Source organism: Pteropus alecto, unplaced genomic scaffold (genome assembly GCF_000325575.1).
Source record: "Pteropus alecto unplaced genomic scaffold, ASM32557v1 scaffold8, whole genome shotgun sequence".
In the NCBI taxonomy this organism is placed as follows: Eukaryota; Metazoa; Chordata; class Mammalia; order Chiroptera; family Pteropodidae; genus Pteropus; species Pteropus alecto.
In genome coordinates this window covers 21,923,090-21,933,319 of record NW_006494609.1, presented here as the reverse complement: position 1 = coordinate 21,933,319, position 10,230 = coordinate 21,923,090, and the positions used below count along the sequence as shown (strand labels likewise).

The following is a 10,230-nucleotide window of genomic DNA, read 5'->3' as shown; positions in this document are numbered from 1 at the left end:
GGTGGGGGCGTTGGCTTGAGGGGGACAGGGGTGGTGGCGGCTTTGGCTTCACGGTGACAGGGGTGGTGGTGGCTTTGGCTTGATGGTGACAGTGGTGGTGGCTGCTTTGGCTGGATGGCGACAGGGGTGGTGGCCTTGGCTTGATGGTGACAGGGGTGGCGGCTCTGGCTCGATGGTGACAGGAGTGGTGGCAGCAGCCTCTCCCTTCCCGTGGGTTGCGAGTCCAGCTCATCTGCCGCAGCAGAGCCAGGCGTGCAGCCCTGGGACTCCACGTGGACTTGGCTCCAGATCCCTCTTGCCCTTGCTCCCTCTGCCCTCACCCAGCCCCAGCCACACGCTGCTGGCCGACGGCCGGACATTCCTGGGCTGGGCGGGGGAAGGGGGTGTTGCTCGGTGGCCATGCTCAGTGGCCATCTTGTCGATGGCTGACGGCCCAGGGTCACGGCCAGGCTGGACCTGCTTGGCCATCTACTCACCGTCAGTTTAAGAATGACAACTGCTCAGCCGTGCCCCTGCCGTGCCCCTGGGGAGGTGTGGGGGGTGGCGGGAGGAGCCCCAGCCCTGAGGGCAGCCCTCGGGGCCCTGGTGACAGGACAGTACTAGCCAAGGCCTCCTGCCCCGCTCGTGTGCTTTCCTTTCTGGAAAGAAAGCCGGCACCCCATGACCACCAGAAGGAGGGGGCCCAGTCGGGTTAATTCATCCATCAGTCGCTGGCCCCTACCGGGCGGGCTCTGGCCAAGGGCCTCCCCTCACCCCTGGGTGCTGATGGGCAGGGTACAGGGGGCTCCGTGCCTGGAGCTGGCTCCCCCGCCCTGCGCTGCCCATCACACCGCCCAAAGCAAGGGGAACCCCAGTGAGACAGGACCGGACGCTCGGCCCTCACATCACACCCATCACCATGTTTGTTAAGGCAAAAAAAAAAACACATTTATTGAGAGCACGACAGGGTGTGCCGAGCCCCCGTCGGGCATCTTCAAACCACATCACAGGCTCCTCACAACAACCCTGTGAGGTAGGTGTCAGAGCCCACCCCCGATGCAGACGTCCCCGGCTCGGCCGCCCCCCCAAGTCTCAGGGCTCAGGAGGGTGGGCCGGGGTCGAGCCCACGCGTCGGGCCGTCGGATCAGTGACGTCCATCGGTCAGAGGGTGGGTGGCTACCGAAGGGGAGGCCGAGGAGGGCATGCCCCTCCTCCCAGGGCGGTCCAGGGTCTTTGGGTCCAGCCTGTCCCGTGGGAATGTGCGCAGGGCGTCCCCGTGGCTGTGGAGGCTGAGAGAGACACAGGTGCAGATGAAGGCCACCTGCTCCGGTCTCACTGGCTGACAAGTGCTGTGCAGACAGGCGGCCGGCAGCGAGGACAGGAGAGGGAACCTGCTCTGCCTGGGAGAGGCACCTGGGAGCCCGGCCCACACGGGAAGAGCCCCTGGCTCCCAGCGACCTTGGGGGGTGGGGGGGCACCCAGCCAGCAGCTCCTGCCTGTCCACCTAGTATCTCTCAACCTCTGGTGTCCTCCACGTCACCTTGTCCTCCACCTACACAGACTTCCAGTCCAGAAGCCACCTCTGAGGCCTCTCACCTCACTAACCCAGAACCAGAACTCTTGGCCCTTCTAAAACCCGCCCCGGGCCTCCTGTGCAACCCATTACCAACTAAACTTGGGATTTTCTAAACGATCAGCCTCATCTTCCCCTGGGGGTTTCTAGAAATTCTCCCTGATCCTCCCATTTTGGCCTCTATCCCTTCCCTCCAAACTTGTTTCCTCTCCGTATTTAGAAGCAGACCTTTCTCTCCCCCACTGCCTCCCCAAAACCTGCCAGGCGTTTCCCCCACACTCTCCACTCCGCCCAAGGGTGCCCTAGGCCACAGAGTCCCAGGGAGCACCGGGCTCTGTGACCAGCTCCCACAGACTGCAGGGCATGTGGCTAGCCCCAGAGACCCCCAGGAGAGCAAGGGACAAGGGTACCTGTGTGCCAGGTGACAAAGCATTTATTTTCACATAAACGAGCTCTCTGAAGCCCACAATAACTGTGCCAGGTAGTGTGTGTGATTATTTGCAGGTTACAGGTGAGCAAGCTTGCCTAGGCACCCCCGACCCACACACACACGCAAGCGCTGGGGCAGCCTCAATCCCAGACCCTGATTCTTGGGAGCCAGCACCTGGGGTCCGGCGAGGCACAGCCAGCACTCTGTGTCTACCAGGATCCCCCGGCAGACACTGCCACAAAGTACCCAATCTTCAGGAGGCTTGGGGTGGTTCAAATAACTTTCTCAAGGCCACTAAGCTGGTAAATGGTGACACTAGGGCCAGAAATTAAATGGGCGAGACCTCCGGAGCCCCACCCCTGTTCCAGCTGACCCGGCCCTTGCTCTCACAGCGACCCTGTGAGGTAGCTTTCAGGTGACCCACTGCTCAGAGAAAAGGAGACTGAGGGTCAAGGAGAACAAGTGACTCGCCCGACACGCCGCACAGTGATCTAGGTGGTCCTGGGTCCGGAGGAGTCTAATTTCCAACACAAAACACAAATCAGCTACTGCTCCATCGCGGGACACCGGAGACAGGACTCCCGGTTTTCAACCAACACACGTCACACACAAGTCCGTTAAGGTACAAGACGGCGATTCTCAGCCGGTCGGGTAGGAGCAAAATGCAAACTGAGTGCAGGTTATAAACATCCACCGCTTTGCATCTGGTTACCGTTTTGTTACTTGGCCACTCATCCACCCATCCATCCAACAAAAACGGAAGGCGACCCCTACCCCTGGCCTGGTACTGTGTTAGGCACCCGGACTGCTGGCGTCAGAGCCCAAATGTTGCCATTTGGGAGAGGGGCATTGGGCTGGTGCTTAATATTTTGGGGGGAGGACTCTGCGGGCGTAAGTGCTGCCCAAAGGCCAGACACAGTGGTGGACAAGACCCCGTGGGCTCGCACTTCTTTTTTTTCGGGCTCATCCTTTTACAGAGGATGAGCCTAAATGCATACCCCAGGGGGGTTCGGGGCACTGCCCAAAGAGGCCTCCATCCGACAGTACAAAAGTGCCTGCAAAAATTACTATCTAATCTTAGACTGTCACATGAATGAGGCACTCTATCCCACAATACCCCCTGCATGTTTGGCAAAAGCACTTCCCACTAACCTGCCCTGGCCATTTATCCCGGCCCCCAGCACTCCCCCCGGGGCACACGCACCGCCCCCTGCCAATCACAGCCCCTGTCTCCCTGGATCCTCACACAGCCCTGCGGGGTGGGTGCCATAATCCCCCCACAAGACAGACCCAAGCTGCCACCGTACGTTTAAACCACACGTGTGTCTGGCTCCACGGTCTCGGCTCTGCCCACTCTCCAATGCGACAAATAAAATGCCAAATTCTTGGCAAAGGCGCCGAGACCCGCGCCTTGTCCCGTGAAGGCAGCGGTGGGCTAACGGGGTTCCCGCAGAGGCTCGAAGCCGCACAGCTGCTGGGAGCTGCCTTCAGGGTTTACAAAGTGCCCTGTGCCTCAGGTGCCCTGTTCTGCTGATGAGCTGTTCCGGACGGACCCCCCACAGGGCATGATCCTTGCCATCCACACTGACAATCATCTCCCCCAATTTTCTCTAAATAGAGCAGAGCATTAGCTAATCTCGAATGGGACAGGAATGGCCCTATGACACCCTCCCGGCCAGACCGCGGTGTTCTGATGACTTGAAAGCCTGTTCGCGGAGGCATTAGCCGCTCGTCACAGACCCCCGGCTCTCGCTCAGGCCTCTTGAGGAATGGGCTGTGATTTCCGAGCACCCAGGGGACACAGTTTACTGATTACTAATCAGGCTCGTTTTGTAAGGAACAAAGTTGGAGACGGCAATCCAACTTTCAACAGAACTTAGACGTGCGTGCCGGCTGCACCGAGGTCTCACCTGGCGACGGACCCGCACGGCCCCTCGACTGTCCTTTCAAAGGCAGATGTCACAAGTTCACAAGTCTTTGTGAGCAGGCTCTAGCACCTGCTTTTTAAAAATGTGTGTTGACTGTGAGCGGAGGAACGAAGGCGTGGAGGGGCGAGTTAACGTCACTGCTGTCTGGTGGAGGAAGCTGGAGGGTGGAGGCCGAGCTCGTGGCCGGGACCGTGCGCCACCAGGCAAGGTGGCCTGGGGAGGACACCTCCACTCACGGGTGGAGGCCGTGCTTGGACCCCCGCCCTGGACGCTCCGTGGTGTGTGCACATGGGGGAACCCCACAGGGGAGGAACGTGAGGGACAGGGACACGCTCACGGCAGTGACCCTGGAGGAGGCAGCTACTAAAAGGACGTTGGCTTCGTGACCACAGCCGGCTGTCGGGAAAGGGAGGGGCCGAAGCACCAGGCCAAGAAGTGCAAGCCGAACGCACAGATGGAGGGGCGGACGGCTCAGATTTGGCTGGAAGTCATCGCCGGCCTCCCCCACCTTGATTCTGGGACAAACTGGTGGGTGAGAAATCCCGATGCAGGCAGACGGCGCTCAGCGCCACAGCAGAGGGCCCAGCGGGAAGAAGAGGCCCTCCGCTGGGAGCCGAGGGTGCCTTCGAAAGCAGGGCGAGCCCTTCTCTGGTAAGGGGCGCTCCCCTGACGGCTATGGCCTTTGAGCCCTGGCTACTTTTGGGGGTGGAGCATGAGGGGAAGCCCCACGTACGCGTGGAGTCCATTCTGCTCCCTGGATCACAGAATCAATTGTTCCATCAGTTCCGACCCACCCAACATGTCCCCGTTAATCGGTGGAATCCCAAAGGCCTAGCATTTGGTCACCCATCACAGGACCTGCCACCACCTCCCAATGACCCTGGGAGGTGGAAAATGGTGACCCAGGGGCCTGGCTTCCTCCAGGTGAGACAGGGGTGGGTGAGGGAGCTGGCAGGAAGTCCCCAAGCTAACTATACTAGGCATGGCTGCTGGGCGTGGTCATCTGGACCCTGGAGGGTCAAAGAGATATTCCTGTCCCACAAGAGTTACAGAGAGGGAGTTTGTAAATCAATGCGTGAGCCCGCCCAGAGCATGCACCTTAGATGTCACCGGGCTGCCGAATGGAAGAGGAGGTCCCTGTCTCACACAAGTCAGAGACCTGAAAGCCACCTAGGCCAACCCCAACCCCACTATGTGAATCTCCTGAGAACCACGCTCATCGGGTGTCTGCCTCGCCAGTCTCTTGAATGCCTCCAATGATGGAGGACTCACTATGTCCCATGGACGCCCATGCCATCCTTGACCAGTCTCATCAGAAAGCCATGACCCAACGGACGTGGAAAAACAGTTCAGAGGAGATGAAAAACGATCTGTTAACAAACATACGTGACAATGTTCAACCGTCATTAGTAATCAAAGCAATGAAAGTTAAAAGGACAGAAAACCTTTCAATGGAGACAAATTAGCAATAGATACACAAAATGCGAATACACTGTTGGACATTATAAAATGCTGAAAGCTCTCTGAAATTCTTCAGGATTCATACAGGAATTCCTGGCCTTTCTTTTTTTTTTTTCCCCCCTGGCCTTTCATCCAAGCTCAACCCTAGGAACGCATTCCTCCATGCACCGATCCATTTACTTTTCCTTGCACCCTTCTATGTCCTCATCCCTCCGCCAACCACTGACCGCTCACCCACACCTTCATCCGCCCTTCCATTCTCTCATCTAACAAGTATCTACCTGGCATCTACAGCACCTCGGGCACTAGAGGTACAAAGATCAATTCGATGATCTCCTTGACCTTAAGAGGCCCACAGTCCAGCAGGAGAGAATGACATGCCATAATTTTCCTACATTTCGACGAAGACTATGAAGCAAAGTGCCGATGACTGAAAATTAAATGGAAAACGCCGACTGTAAAAAACGTTTACACGGCGGAGAATGACAATTCGGTGTCTTAAGAACGGATTTAAGAAAAAAATTGTGCCCAGAGACAAGAATGTGAAGGTGAAGAGGATGAGGGACATGCCAGGGTGATGGGTGACCTCCTGCTGCAGGTCACGTGCCACCCACACCGTTGACATGAGGAACACGAGGGGCCCTTGGTGGCCTGCCACAGGGGCCCGGCCTCCATCCTTCATCCTCGGGAAGGCCAGCCCTGAGGAGGGAGCTGGTGGTCTCGAGGGAATACACCAGGGGAGGGATTTGGGGGGGGGGGTGCATGCAAAGGTCAAGTTAAGAGACAAAATTTGGTCTTATTTTAAAAAGTTAAAAATAAGCAGCACACGCTGAAGACAGGCCGTGCTCAGAGCAGTCGCTGACACTCGCCCGGGCCTGGGGGGCGGGCGCGGTGGGAACCGGGTGGGCACCCACGCGGGGGTCTGCCCCTGCCTTCTACAGCTGTCGGGAGCCCTGTTCTGCATCTCAGAACCTCAGAACCGGAGATTCTGAGAATTCCAGATCCAGGAGCCAAAGATCCAATGACCCTTCTGCCCTCCACATTCCCAGGGGAGAAGTCATCGGACCCCAAACCACCCGCCTGCCCATCCAGGCACCAGAGGGTCTCATCTCCCTGGAGCTTCTTTATTGGCCCATTTCCACCCACTGTGAGCCCTCTATGCCCCACCCCCGGATGCTGGGGGAAGCCACCCTGTCGCTCCTCTGAGTATGTGGTGGGGACCCCCTTCGCCTCCCCATTCTACACCCAACACTTGGTCTTCCTGAGCCTCAGCTGGGCTGTTCAACCTGCACATGGGCTTCTTCAGGAAGCCCGCCCACAGTGTGCCCACCCTGGCCCCGCCATCATGCACATGGTGCTACATAGGCCAGTTGGCAGGCTCGTCGGGGATCCTGTCCTGGCAGGTGTCCCACGGTGGATAATACGTGCATCCCAAGCCTCAGGCCGGGTGAGCGGAGCCCGGAGCCCCTGGCTCTGCAAGAACAAGGCAGAGCCCTGTGGCCCCAGCACCACGGTCCATGTGGCCCAAACACACGGTGCCACAGGCACCGAAGGGCGGCTCCTGACACCTGAATTCCACATCCTCCTCCCTCTGAATGTCATTTCCATCCATTCAGGGACCAAGCTAGAAATGTGGGAGCCCCTGGTCTCCCACCCACCCCTCGCATCCTGCCTGCAAACCGTGGAGCAGATTCCCAGCCCCTGCTCGGCTGCCCTCTGCCCACCTGAGCATCGCTGGCCTGGACTAGAGCATCGGACCCCCTCGGGCCTGTACCTGGCCACTCCCTGCTCCTGCCCATGGTCCAAAGTCACTATGAGCGTAACCCCCGCCCCCACGCACCACAAACCGTCCCTGTGCTCGTCCACCCAAAGATAAGCACCAGACGCCTCCGCCCCGGCTCCCCTGGCCTCGCGGGCTCCCAGACTCATGTCCTGGGTCCGGCCAAGCTGGGCCCTCCCGCTCAGGGCTCTTGTTAAGAACGCAATTTTTTTTTTAAATTTCTCAAATGGGAATTTGGGGAATGTTGAAAGGGACTTAGATCCTTGTTTTTAGAGACAAATGCAGGTACACGACAGCACAAATCCTGTCCACCAGAGGGAAAGGAGACTAGACAGAGCCAGGGAGTCCCTGGGGTCAGTACAAACAGCCACCAGACCCACCCGTGGCCCCGGGAGGGCAGGTCAGCAGGAGAGGGGACGGCTGCAGCGTACAGAACTAATGTGCCTGCCCCGAAACACAGAGCCCACTGGCATAGCTCAGAAGTCAGCGAGGCCTTGACACGGCTCTGGGGATGCCATGTGTCAAGGGGACCAGGGTCCCAGGGCCACTTCTAGAAACCCAGGCTGAGGTGCACCTGCCCCGGGACCGCCTGAGCTGAGAAGGACAGGAGGCCACCCCGCAGAAGCCTGGGCTGGACGGCACCGGGGCACGGATCAGAGAGCTGCTGGAATGAGGTTTTGGGTGCTTGGCCTCGGGGCTCCCGGGTCACTCGCCTGCCTGCTTCTCTCGCACAGTCCCTAGGTGTGGGACGTGCCACACCCAGGCCAGTGGGCAGGAGGGGCCTCTCACCAGTCAAGGTCTCCTGCTCTAACCCTCTGCTGCCCCCTGGCGGGAAGAGTCTCACAGGTGACCCACGCCCAGGGAGGGGCCCAGACACCCACCTGGCCCAACACCCCTTGTTCACACAAGCTTCTGCGGGGCCCAAGGCCGAGCCCTTCCACTCATCCAGGCCACAAATAGAGCACTGCCAACATGGAGGCGAGCGTCTACCCCCAAGATCAACCCAAGCGGGGAGCTGATGCCATTCCAAGTTTACAATAAGGAAACTGAGGATGATTAAAGAGCTGCAGGGAAGTGGCCCACACAGCCAGGACACTGGCAATGTCCCCAAAGCTCCCTAAGCCGGCACCCCTTGCCAGGGAAAGTACGTGCAACAAGCACGTAACGTGCCAAGAGACATCCCCTCTGAATCACGCTTCGTTCAGCTGGCCGGATCACAGGGACCCCAAAACAAGAAGGACGTTCCTCCCTCCCTCCCCCCCCTTCCAGTCGCTCATCCAATTCACTCATTTAGACTTGAGTTGTTGTCTCTGGATCTCAGCAGCCGTTCTAAGTTAATCATCGCCCTTCGCGAGTCCTATTTATTCATTCACATATTATCTTTATCTCTTATTCCTTTTTGTTTCTTCCCCAAATTTCATCTTTCTCCATTTCACTCACTCTTCTTGACACATTCTGACAAATTCCGGTGCACAGAAGGACACACTGGGGTCCTACGCGTGCTATCCTCATCCCTGGCCCATGCGGCTGCTGCTCATTCATTCATTCGTTCGTTCACTCATTCCCTCGTGCGTCCATTCTCGCACTCGCTCGAGCACTCGTTCGCCCTCCCTTTCTCTCTTATTTCGAGTGTTCTTTTACTTACTAGTCTCCTGTGAGATAATCATATTAGTCAAAACCCCATGTGCAAAATGAACACAGGAGCCCACGCATTCACGGGCATCTGCGTTCTTTCTTCTCTGCATTTAGTCACCTTCCGCAGTTAGGTGTTTGTTCTTCTATTTATGGACTTCGGTTGCATACAATTCCTCACAGGGCTGGGGGATGCAGGCTTGTCTGTGGGCTGGGTACGTCCTCTGTTTTTCATTAATTCTTCGAAAGGTGTAACGTATTTATCTTTTTGAGAAGTGTGTACATAAACCAATTATAATCCTGTTCAGACAAGCTCTCTTAACGACCCGTTGATCACCTCGGCTGTTTATTATCTTTCCTATTTCCTTTCTGGCTTCTTTGTCTATTCTCTCTACTTCCTTTGCCCTAGAAACCCAGACTGGATGATCTCATCAATCTTTGCAATTAATAACCACCTCATGACTAACCTTAACAGATCCTTCTCTTTCGGACACAGCCCCGAACTGGTAACCTTTTCATGGGGTTGTCTGGGTATCTGTTTTCCCACGTCTTGCACCGAGTCATTTTGCCTTCCCTCGTCTTTCTTTGACTCCCCAATGCCCTCGTCTCACGTGCATTCACGTTCGGAGACCTCAGGTGCCTGGAGTGAGCCGAGTGACAATCCCACGGGCAGCACTGCCCCGGCTGGGGCAGGCGTTGCCGTGTCTCCTTCAGTCACTCATGTGCCTGGTCCTTCTTTCTGTCACTCTTTTATTTCACTGTTTATTCTCTTATGTATGGACCTCAGGTGCACAGAATTGGATTAATAGTAACCTGTGGTTCTCAGAGGCTCCTCATCCCCAGTCCACCGGGGCTCCTTTTTGCCTGTTAATTCCTTGTATTGCGGATTCGCTTTAGAATTTAACTATCTCAAGAGCCCAGTGTTGAATAAGTCATCATTTTTGGCTTGATGGCGTCTCATTTTTTTGTTCTAGCGTGGCCCTCTGTCGTGTATTTACGTATATGAGTATTTGTCCATTATGTTTTTATTGCTCACATCCCTCTTGTCATAATTTTCTGTGTCCCCTCGCCCCTCTCCTCGCTTTCTCTTTTCTTCCCTTCTTTTATCCTTCTGAGCCTCAGGTGCAGAAGTGAATTAATTGAAATCATCATTTCTTATTCATTCATTCACACAGCTATCCCTCTATGCTTCCTTTCTTTTTAGGCATATTTGTCCATTATGTTTTTATTGCTCACATCCCTCTTGTCATAATTTTCTGTGTCCCCTCGCCCCTCTCCTCGCTTTCTCTTTTCTTCCCTTCTTTTATCCTTCTGAGCCTCAGGTGCAGAAGTGAATTAATTGAAATCATCATTTCTTATTCATTCATTCACACAGCTATCCCTCTATGCTTCCTTTCTTTTTAGGCATGTGGTTGTTTTTCACAGATGCACCTCTTTTTTTTTTTTT

At 56.2% G+C, this 10,230-nt stretch overlaps 1 protein-coding gene across 1 annotated transcript in view; it reads right to left on the bottom strand.

The window, feature by feature from the left end:
• Window positions 1-907: 907 nt before the first annotated feature.
• The window catches only part of LOC102878873, a 42,468-nt gene continuing 33,145 nt past the window's right edge, over window positions 908-10,230 (bottom strand). Inside the window, exon 9 of the mRNA XM_015599596.1 lies at window positions 908-1,268. The gene's annotated coding sequence lies outside the window, so the exon portion shown is untranslated. The remainder of the gene's footprint in view (window positions 1,269-10,230) is intronic.